The sequence below is a fragment of the Malaclemys terrapin genome, chromosome 23 (genome assembly GCF_027887155.1).
Source record: "Malaclemys terrapin pileata isolate rMalTer1 chromosome 23, rMalTer1.hap1, whole genome shotgun sequence".
In the NCBI taxonomy this organism is placed as follows: domain Eukaryota; kingdom Metazoa; phylum Chordata; order Testudines; family Emydidae; genus Malaclemys; species Malaclemys terrapin.
This window is the reverse complement of record NC_071527.1, coordinates 4,923,375-4,935,395: the sequence shown is the minus strand read 5'-3', so window position 1 is coordinate 4,935,395 and position 12,021 is coordinate 4,923,375.

Below are 12,021 nucleotides of genomic sequence, written 5' to 3'. Positions count from 1 at the left end.
AATCTCGGCCCAACTGTGAGCGCCGAGATCTTTTGCAGCTCAAAACCGTCAACGCAAATTTGTTGCTTAAAAGTGTGAAGGGATGTTCATGGGCAAGGCGCAGGAGGAAAGGGGAGACAATTTGTTGTGTTTGCCCTGGTAATTCGGCACCGAGAATACCTCAGCTAGAGTCCTGAGTCCAATTCTGGGCACCGCTCTTTAGGAACGATGTGGACAAATTAGAGAGAAGCCAGAGCAGAGCCGCAAAAATGATGAAAGGTTTCGACAACCTGACCTGTGAGGAAAGGTTAAAAAACACGGGCAAGTTTAGTCTTGAGAAGAGACAACTGAGATGGGACCTGATAACAGCCTTCAACTATTTCAAGGGTTGTTATACAGAGGCCAGTGATCAATTGGTCCTTAGGCGCCGATTCCATGGGTTCTGTGGGGCAGAAGCACCCATGGGGGGAAAAGAACAGTGGATGCTCAACAACTATCAGCCACCTGCCGATCAGCTGTTTGACGGTGGGCTGGAGGTGCTTGGTGAAGGGGGCGGAGCTGGGGTGGGAAGAGGCGGAGCAAGGGTGAGGCCTTGGGGGAAGGGCGGACTGGGGGCGGGGCCTTGAAGCGGGGGTGGAGCTACTACTACCATAAAGAAGTAACGGGCTTAATCTGCAGCAAGGGAAAGGTAAGTTAGATATTAGGGAAAACTTTCTAACTATACCAGTCGTTAAGTGCTAGACTAGGTTTCCAAGGGAGGTTATGGAATCCCAGTCTTTGGAGGTTTTTAAGAACAGGCTGGGCAAACCCCTGTCAGGGGTGATCGAGGTATAGTTGGTCCTGCCTCGGTGCGGGGGACTGGACTAGATGACCTCTCGAGGTCCCTTCCAGCCCTGCATTTCTATGATCCTAGGATATTATCTAAGAAAGGAGACTATTTCAAAACAGGAAGAAAAGAGGCAAAATTCCTTCACACTGCTCCATTGCCAGCCTGCACGCTTGTAGCAAATGTAATTGCTGATGCTGGTAGCAGCATAGGATGGAATTGATCTCTGACAGGGTTAATGACAATCTTTCTCTTACACTAGTGTAATGAGGAATTCAGTTACTCCAACCATGTCTATGGGGTCAGGTGAGTGTGAAAACAGTGTAAGATCACAATCAGGTCCTTAAGGATGCGGGCCCAATTTTCCACTGCATCTGGTGTTAGTCATTCAGACCTGGGCGAAGTGCTCGTCCTTTCCACAGGGGTAAGCGACGGCACGAGATCCTATGTGTGCATGGAGGTGTTAACACCATCTAAATCACACTGGAAGCAGGGCCGGCTCTAGGCACCAGCACTCCAAGCATGTGCTTGGGGCGGCACTTAACAAGGGGTGGCACTCCGGCTCCTTTTTTTTTTTTTTTTCCCCTTGGGGCGCAAAAAGCCGGGAGCCGGCCCTGAGCGGAGGTGAGCAGCGGCGGTGGGGTGCGCGGAAAGGGCCGCAGGAAGTAACCCCGGGGGGGGCAGAGGAACCGCTCCCTCCCCCCAGCTCACCTCCGCTCCACTGCCGCCTGCTCCCCTGAGTGTGGTGCCATTCCGCTTCTCCCCCCTCCCTCCCAAGCTTGCCTTGGACGGGAGGAAAGGGTAGGAGGGGAAATACGGCATGCCCAGGGGAGGAGGCGGGGCCGGGGATTTGGGGAAGGGGTTGGAATGGGGCGGGGAAGGGGCAGAGTTGGGGCGGGGCCGGGGGGCCATGGGACATTCTTTTTGCTTGGGGCGGCAAAATACTTGGAGCCGGCCCTGACTGGAAGAACCAGATTCACCGGCGCTGCCTAGGGTGTGAAACATCAGCATGGAATTTGGCCCCGGGAATTAAAATGAGGATGAATCCGATTATGTATCACAATCAAAGTGGATTAAATACTCTCCTGAGAGCTTTTGTTTGGCATTTTCTCTCTCACACACACACTCACACATATAAACTAGGCAAGCGAGAAGATAATTCCTCTCTCCCGGTCAAGGGGCAGTGCACTGACTCAGAGCAAAAGCTACTGCATGGTGTGAGCTTGTTGTGCAATGCACTACAGGGCATGCGATTTGCTGCCAAATTTTCCCATACAGCCAAGCTAGGACAGCAGGTGGCACTGTTCCAAAACGGGCGATGCTAGGAGTTAAGTTGCCCAAACAGCATTAGCTCATGCCTACAGCATCACTGACAAGTACCCATTAAATGCTTGCCCTCAACACTGACCAACTGGTAGTGCGTGAATTGCATAACCCAACATGCTAGGCAGCTGGCTGGGTTGCATCATTTACAAGGTGGTTCACAGTGCGGAGCCATACAGCCCCGAGGGGGAGCTTTGGGAAGCAAGGGGAGCATATAAGCCCTGCTTTGCACTCATTATGAGTAGGGTTACCAGATAGCAACTCCGAAAAAACGGGACGGGGGTGGGGGGTAATAGGCGCCTATATAAGAAAAAGTCCCCCAAAATGGGACTGTCCCTTTAAAAACGGGACAGCTGGTCACCCTGATTACGAGCAGTTGCTAACAATGGAAAACAGTAGCAGAGAATCCGGTCCAGTGAAAGTACCTCAGCGTAAGTTGCAGGAAATCAGACCCTTTGCCTTATAAAATAGCTTCTTAAAAATCAAATTTTTAAATGTTTGAAATTTCACATAGTTGAAATTTTGTATTTTCTCATTTGTGACTTTTGTAATGTTGAAAAATTTCAGTTTTTATTCCCCCTCACACTCCTTTTTCTCTTCCTTTTTGCCACTGAGAGCCGGGAAATGAATAATTTCTGGGGTCCTTTCCCCTCATGCACTTTTCCTCTTTTCCCACTCTGTACCCTTTTTAAACTTCGCCAGTTTGGAAAACGTGACCGTGTGGAGCGTGACAGAATTTCATTTTTCCTCGTGCGTGGAAAAAAGAAAAGGCGGGGGGCGTCATTCGTGTGGTTACCTTCTGTGGCAAAAAAGGGGGGAAAACTGAAGTGAAACAAATTTCAGCTTGAAGCAAAACTAAACTGAACATTCGGTTTCAAAGCGTCTCACTGAAAAATTTCATTGGTAACCTTTTCCTGTGAGAAATTTCACACGCGACACACCTTTATTTTTCGTCATTTTCAGGTAATGGCTCTAGCTAGCCACTCTCTCTGGTGTCTTCCTCCCTCCTCATGACACTTTCTCCTTCCTTTGATGGCTCATAAGGCTCCCTTCTTAGCCCCGCTCGGGCTCAGCATATCGCTACAGTTGTGTCCCAGTACCACCCTGGAACAAAACTGCGCCTTACCAGCAAATGAGGAGGTGGTTGTTTTGGTTTTTGTCCAACAAAGGTGGCAGTGTATTCTAACCTCACGATCCATCGATTGCAAGCGGGTACGCAATCTTATAAAGACCCACGTTGCCTCACGAACCGCTAGCTTTGAAATGTTTGCAGCGCCCACTGTAACAGAATACACCATGACGGATGCCATGAACAATGAGTTAATGAGACATGATATAAAACCACAGGGCATCGTTAAAGAAGATGATGCAATAAAGCAAGCCAGATCCTAATCTCATTACAGCAGTGTAATGCGGTGTATTGTAAATGCACTGTGCTGCTCTACTGTGGATTGGATTATATTTAGCAGCAAATGTCAGAGCACTTTGCAAAGGCAGGTAGGTATCACTTATGTCCAATGGGGAAACTGAGGCACTGAATAGCCATGTTATTTGCTCAAAGTAACACAACAGGGAATAACAGTAATACCTAGCACTTTTTATCAGGAGATCTGAAACCACTTAACAATCTTTAATATTTTTAGCCTCACAACACCCCTACCAGGGAGAGAAGTATTATCCAAAATGTACAGCTAGGGACCCGAGGAGCTGCATATAACCCACAGGGCTGAAAACAAAACCAAGATTTTGGGGGTCCCATGGTAGCATGTTAGCCACAGAACCACATGGCCTCCTTGTGCATAAGGGTAACTGAAAGATCACAATAGGCAGCAGGTTTAAAACAAACAAAAGGAAGTATTTCTTCACAAAACGCACAGTCAACCTGTGGGACTCATGGCTGGAGGATGTTGTGAAGGCCAAGATTATAACAGGGTTGAAAAAAGAACTAGATACATTCATGGAGGATAGGGCCATCGATGGCTATTAGCCAGAATGGGCAGGGATGGTGTCCCTAGCCTCTGTTTACCAGAAGCTGGGAATGGGCGACAGGGGATGGATCACTTGATGATTCCCTGTTCTGTTCATTCCCTCTGGAGCACCTGGCCATTGTTGGAAGATAGGATATTCTGCTAAATGGACCTTTGGTCTGACCCAGTATGGCCATTCTTATGTTCTTACATTATGTTCTAATTTGGCTATGTGTTTTTTGTTATTGCTGAGTTCATGGCATGCAAACAGAAGTTAGATAAGAACATGAACTATACCAGCTAACCCAGGTTGAAAGCACTACTAAATTGGGGAGAGAGGGTTTTGTGTGTGGACGGGTGGCGGGTTGGTAGGTACAAGCCTGAGTTAACTTGGCAGTGAAGACAGACCCTAAACCATTTCAGCTGCAGTGCTTTCTGGATACCTTTCCCACAATTCTCAGCGCGGCTCTCAGAAGCAGTGCATTTTGGGAGATTTTTGCAAGACCACCAGTGCAGCAGTGAATAGGACAAGTTGACCTGTTTTAGCTTATCTGCGTCCACACTGGTACTAAACAAGTTTGGGCTGAGCCAGTTTAACTTTGAACCAATTTAACCGCTATGCTAGCTGGCTATTGGAGCATTTGTGTGTGCATATGAATGCAAAGTGTTCCATCACGTTCTGAGCCTTTACATGGAATTTTTGAAAGAGACCAAGGGCGTTAGGCACTCAAATCCCATTGAAAGCCAAATGACTCCTTTGAAATTCTTTTAGTGTAGACCAGAGCAACAAGGCTGGGAGTAGAGCTGGGTGGGGAATGTTTTTTTTTTTTCCATCCTGTTTTGCATTGGGATGAAACTGACACCACTCAAAGTTCTTCATGAAAAAATAAGAGAGCGTCCTACAGCCCTGATAGTCAATGGGCCGGTAGTTAGGGTGCTCACCTTGTAGACTGGTGACTCCGGTTCTATACCTTGCTCTCCCTAATTCAGACCAGGCGCTTCAATCTGTTACAGCGCTGATTGCAGGGGAATGACCTAACCACTGGGGTGTGGGGCTTTCTGGATTTGAGCAGAAATTCCATCCTGAACCTGATAAACTGCTCCTGGTTAACATATGCTGAAGCTGGTATGTTCCCATGAGAAGTTTTGGTTTCGATTAACTGGCATTTTTGGATGAAAAATGGTTTAGTCGGAAAATTTGCAACCAGAGCCAGCAGGGGGGTCGTTCCAGAGATGCTGGGGAGCGTGCGAGTTTCTCTCGGCCTTCCCCTGCAGGGCAGAAGGGAAAGAGACTGGGTGTCCGCCAAGGAAGGCGGGCAGGAGAACAGGAAGAGACAAATGATTCTGTCACCGCTTAATTGGTGTTATTGTTGCTTATTTTTTAATGCCTGAAATTCCCAGGAGCTTACGTGGGCAGTGAATGGGTTGAAATCATCCTTGAGTGTGAAATGGGAAGTATCGCGCCGGCCTGTCCCATCCTGCCTTTTAAGCCTCTTTGTAAAATTCTCTTTGGGCGATGTCTTTATTTTTATTTTTGTAACATCGCTGTTAGCTTTGGCAGCTCACAGCCACTGCCAGAAATCTGGGTGAGAGGGGGAAGGAAGGAAGGGGGCAGTGGGGTGGTAGGAGGAGTGGTGGGGTGGGGATGGCTTTGGAGGAGCAGATAACAAAGGGATGAGAGAAAAGAAGAATGAAATGAGAAAAAAAGGGGGACGGACCAGGAATAAATGAGAAAAAAGAGGGAACAGAAGAATAAATAACAGGGGAGAAGAATAGTGATGGAGGAGAGCTAGGATGGGGAAGGAGCCAGGGAAGAACATTGGAGCAGTGGTTCCTAACTTTCCCGGACTGGGACCCTTTTTTCCATACAGAGAAACCCCTATTCTGATGCTCCCCAACCCCAGCTTCTGAGGTCAGACCAGATCCCCCCTCCCATTTAGCAATATGGAAAGCAATATGCCACCCACCGGACACCCATTTGTGAGCTTCCAGGTTGAGAACCCTTGGACTAGACGCAGAGGTTCGCAAACGTTAGCAACCCGAGTTCCCCCGTTTTGATTTTAAAATTTTCAGGGACCCCCAACCCCCCCATTCAGCCCCAGGCACCGCACCCACTCCACCCCTTCCCCAAGGCCCCACCTCTTCCCATCCATGCTCCAACCCTGCCCCTCCTTTTCCCCTCTCCCAAGCACACCCCATTCCCGCCCCTCACTCTCCCTCCCAGCGCCTCCTGCACACCGCTGAACAGCTGTTCTCCGACATGCAGGAGGCACTGGGGGGGGGGGAGGAGTTGATCAGCGGGGCCCGTGGGAGGCCATGGACCCCGGTTTGAGAAATGCTGTACTAGAGGGATAAGCTGAACAGAATGACAGAAGGGAAAGGAGAGAGAGAGAACTAAGACAGTCCAGCAGAGGGAAGGCTAGTTAGAGCACTAGCCTGGGAGTTGGGAAACCCAGCAGCCATTCCCTGCTCTGCCACAGATTTTCTAGGTGACCTTGGGCTAGTCACTTAGGCCCTGATCCTGGGAGGTATTTAGCCTTCTAGCGTCCATTTAATTTCACTGGGAGTTAGTAGCCTATCTCTGAGGATCTGGGCCTTAGTCTCTCTCTGCCTCAGTTCCCCACCTGTAAACGGAGGGTAATAGCACTTGTGAGAATTAAAGATTGTGAGGTGCCCAGAGACTCCAGATAAGTAACAGTGTGACAGCGTTGAAAGAGCAGGAATGGACAGAGACCCAATTAGAGGAAAGGGAAAGGAACTGGCTCCCCTGGTATTTACACGGCTGAACATCAGGAATGAGGCCAGGGGAGTTACTCCTGTCTTATGCGGCTGTGAGGGAGAGATGAGATGGGATTGATTGTCTGACATACTTGGAAAGGTGGGGTTGAAAGAAGTAGCCCAATCAGGCTTCCCCCAGGCAGCCTGGCCCTCTGCTCCCCTCACAGGAGCGGCACAGCGTCTATTAATGAATATGAGCCTCTTCGCTTAGAGTACGTTTCCGCTGGAATAAAAGACCCGTGACATGGCGGCGGCTGGCCCAGGTTAGCTGACTCGGGCTCAGGCAGTGGGGCTAAAACTTGCTGTGTAGACATTTGGGCTCAGGCTGGTGCCTGCTTCTGGGGCCTTCCCCTGGCCCAGCCGCCCCCTCGCGGAGTCCCAGAGCCCAGGCTCCAGGCCAAGCCCGAAGGCCTACACAGCAATTAAACAGCCCCATAGCCCAAGCCCCATGGACCAGAGTCAGCTGACATGGGCCAGCCCTGGGTAGGGGGAGAGGGATAGCTCAGTGGTTTGAGCATTGGCCTGCTAAACTCAGAGTTGTGAATTCAATCCTTGAGGGAGTCTGGGGCAAAAATCTGTCTGGGGATTGGTCCTGCTTTGAGCAGGGGGTTGGACTAGATGACCTCCTGAGGTCCCTTCCAACCCTGATATTCTATGACATGTCCTAAGGGAGAGAATTAGCCTCCAAAGACACCAATTTTTGCTTGGACCTCTGTCCTTATTATGGTGGCTTCTGCCATCTCCAGGAGGGAGAGCTAAGCACTTATACAGCCCGAGTCAGGGCTTAACCCACAGGGACAATTAGAGCTTTACATGAAACCTCAGAGGGACCGAGGGACCCGCCGCCGAAGAGCCCGACGTGCCGCCCCTTCCCCTTGGCGGCTCCAAGCACCTGCTTGCTGGGCTGGTGCCTGGAGCCGGCCCTGGGTAGGGCTGGCTTGTTTATTGGTGACACGCTCGGCACCTGCCTATAGCCCAATAAACAGCGTTGAATGAACTAAGAACTAACCCCACTAGGCAAGATAACCCCGGGTCGATAACTGGATGAGGTCAGTTTTGGGGGCGCGGGGGTGAATCACGGCAGGTTGGGGCAAGGTTTCTAGGAACGCCGTGATTCATCTGAACTACATGGATTGTCACGTCGTGCAGTGACACAGCAGCTGGGTTTTTGTTTGTCAACCTTTCCCCCGCCCTGCAGCCCAGAAAGCCCCAAGTGTTATAGACGGGCACTGCCGATTGCAGCCTTCAGAGACCAGCCCATTTTCAATTGCTCCAAATACCTGGCCAAGGCTGGTATTTTCAATTGCTCCAAATACCTCCATCGGGAAGGGAAGGGAAGGAACACCTTGAGACGGAACTGCTGCCTCTCCCACAGGGCGGGGGAGAGACACACACACGCAGCAGGATTCATGCTGGTGCCACGCAGGGTACCCGCCCTCCATCCCTGCAGTAAGATCACACAGAGATGCCAATTCCTGCTGCTGGATTGGTAGGTGCGGAGTGGCTGCGGGCTTCCAAACGGCAGTGCCATGTCAATGCCAGGGCAGACAGGCCGGAGCAGGGCCATGGCTGGATGCTCTCCGTAGCAGCCTTGCAAACAGCAGCGCCAGACAGGACACCGGCAATGTGAGCTCCCTTACAGCAGTGCCTTCTCTTAAAGGGCCAGACCGGGCCCCATCTTACACAGCCCTGTAGGGCGGAGTGAAGGGAGTAAGAAGTCTGTACCTTGCAGAGGCTGCTCAGAACAGCGCTCCCTGCACAGGCTGGAGAGAAGAGGCCATTACCAAATTGCATCTCCCCCCGCCCGCACCCCCTGCTTGCCCCAGATGAAGCTGGGAGGAGGTGGGGGAATGGATAGAGCCTATAGGTGCTGCAGGGGGAAACGGGGCAGCAGAACATTCTGCTCTCCTTAAAGGGCTATACCTCTCTCTGCCCGGCGCAACCAGAGAGCTCTGGGGATGTGTCTACACTGCAGCCGGGAGTGAGCCTTCCGGCCCGAGCAGACACAGCCACCTTAGCGGGGCTCAAGCTAGTGGGTTAAAAATAGCACGGGCACGGCTGCTCGAGATGGAGCGCGGGGTCTGAAGCCCGCCTGCCCCCTTCGGCTCGAGAGCCCCAGCCGCAGTGTCCACACACGCTGTTTTTAGCACACGCGCTCGAGCAATCTAATATAAGTCCGTTCACCCCCCCAATCAGCGCCTCCAGCTCCCTCCTCACAGCTCCCAATCAGCTGTTTTGTGGCATGCAGGAGGCTCTAGGAGGGAGGGAGAAGGAGCGAGGGCACGGCAGGCTCAGAGGAGGGGGCGGGAAGGGGTGGAGTGAGGGCAGGGCCTGTGGCAGAGACAGGGGCTGAGCAGTGAGCTCCCCACCCCCGGCACATTGGAAAGTTGGTGCCTGTAGCTCCAGCCCCAGCGTCGGTGCCTATACAAGGCTAGAGCAAATCTTGTAAAAAAAACCCTCCAGTCTTGATTTAAAAATTGTCAGTTATGGAGAATCCAACCCAACATCTTGGCAAAATGTTCCACTAGTTAAATCCCTCCACTGATATTGACGCTCTCCCTGTAATCAAACCGCAAATGAGCAGCCCACAATGCAGGTTGGATAATCTTGCCTCATCTTTCAAGAGCCATTAGTTTCTCCATTTCCTATGTCTGGATTTTGCTTTGAACCTTACTGTTATTTTTTACTTATTTGTAGTTCGGTATCACCTAAAAGCCCCCGTGTGAAATTGTTGACCCATTGTGCGAGGCGCTGTAAAAACGCTCGCGATGGTTGAAAATTGTTCAACGGAACATTTGTCCCCTCTTCGAAAATGCCGTTTCGTCCAAAGCGAAACTGAAAATCGAAACTGGCCACAGAACTGTGGCGATTTCGATAAAAGTTTGTTTAAAAAAAAAAGTCCGACGTCTCGGAATGGAACCGTTTGATTTTTCCTTTCGAAAGTTATGTTATTTGGTATTGCATTATAAATTATAATACACATTTTTTTAAAATTGGAATTTTTTAAAAAAATTGGAATGAAACATTCGGCTTGACCAAAAATGGAACATTTTCAAAAATGTTGTTGAGTCAGAAATTTGGAATGTTTTTGGTTTTGTCCCAGTTTGGAATGAAAACAAATTTCAAAATGTCAACATTTCCCGCCGAATGGAAATTGTGAGTTTCAACCAACTCTAACAACCTCAAAGCAAGGGATAATCTCGGCCCTGAAAAGTTTATCATCTAAATAGGCAAAGGGTGGGAGAAAGGCTGTATCATTTTATCCCCATTTTTCAGATGAGGAACCATAGATGGTAAAATGTTCAAAAATGACTAAAAGTGACTTAGGAGCTCATGTTTCATTGAAAGACAACGGGATTTAGGCTCTTGGGGGGCCAGATTTTAAAAGATTTTTGGGCACCTACCGATGCAGGGACATGCCTAGTGGGGTTTTCAAAAGCACCTAGGTGACTAACTGATATTGGGTGCTTAGGTGCTTTCAAAAATCCCACTCGGCACCTCACTGCATATTCAGGTGCCTAAATACCTTTAATAATTTGGCAAAAAGGGCTCACGCCACTTTTGAAAATGGGACTGAGATTCCTAAGTCACTTAGGGTACGTCTACACTGCATCATAAGCCCACATCTGTGGGACCCGGGTTTGTGGACTCCGTATTTCCGAGCCCGCGCTTGAGCGTTCACACTGCGTTGTTAACCTGGACCTGGGTCTCACAGCTGGGCTACTGTGTCCACAATGTGCTACACAGACGTTCTATTTGTCTGCGGCTTGAGCTGCCTCCACACTGCAAAATGACAGGGCTTGGACCCACGTCACAGCAGGACTTGGGCTCTGACGCATCCCCCTCGCAAGGTCCTAGGACCTAGATCCTGAGTGTTTGCTGATCCGAGTCACAGTGATGTGTGTGTGGACGGAAACAGGGCTTGGGCTCAAATGTGAGTGAGAGCGGGGGCATAGTGTGCAGGGCCAGTGCAAGGAAATTTCACACCCTAGGCGAAACTTCCACCTTGCACCCTCCCCCCCCGCCCTGCGGCAGCTCCCCCCACTCTGCCCTGAGTCGCCCTCTCCGCGGCAGCTTCCCCCCCCAGGGAGCCATGCAGCAGCTCCCCACCCCAGCTCACCTCTGCTCCGCCTCCTCCCCAAGCACGCCGCCCCCGCTCTAATTCTCCTCCCCTCCCAGGCTTGCGGCGTCGAACAGCTGATTGGCGCTGCAAGCCTGGGAGGCGGGAGAAGTGGAGCGGCCGCTGCGCTGGGAGAGGGAGTCTGAGCCGCATGTGTCAGCGTGCCGCCGGCAGCCCAGCCCAGGAACGCTGTAAAAAAAAATTGGGGAACCACTTTTGGTGCCCCCCAAATCTTGGCTCCCTAGGCAACCACCTAGATTGTCTTAATGGTAGCACCGGCCCTGATAGTGTGCAGACATATCCTTAGGTGATTCTGAAAATCTTATTCATGCCTAGGGTGACCAGATGTCCCGATTTTATAGGGACAGTCCTGATTTTTGGGTCTTTTTCTTGTATAGGCTCCTATTACCACCCACCCCCTGTCCCGATTTTTCACATTTGCTGTCTGGTCACCCTATTCATACCCAAGGTCACAGAGGGGCTACAATTGTCTCTGATGACTTGTGATTTTACATGCCTTAAATGTTAGGTGCCTGACTTAAGACATCTCAAAAGGGTCTCATTTTTAGAACGTGCTGAGCGCCTGCCCTCTGAAAACCAGACCTTTGTCGGTACCTCCCGCCGGCCACCCAAAATTGCTGGTCTCCTCAGAAAGCCCGGGGTAGAGTTGAGAATTAAACCACCATCTCGTGAATCATTGCCCATTACCTTAATGACATACCTATCCACTTTGTATGAGGGAGGCAGATCCTTGCGCCACTGGTTTGTTTCTTCACCATTTAAGGATGAGGAAGCCGGCTGCTTGGGGCACGTGGGTGCGAGTGATTTAATTTCCCTGTGAGTGTCAGGGCATATGTGCTCGCTCACCAATCAAACAAGCTCCACATGAAAGGCGGGAACATAAACAAACAAAACCAAAAAAGCCAACAGGTTGATCTGGATTACCTCAACGGTCACGCCCTTCTCATTTTATGAACATAGCAGAGCAGGTGTTTGTAATGCATTAGCTAACCCCAGCTCAGTGGAGG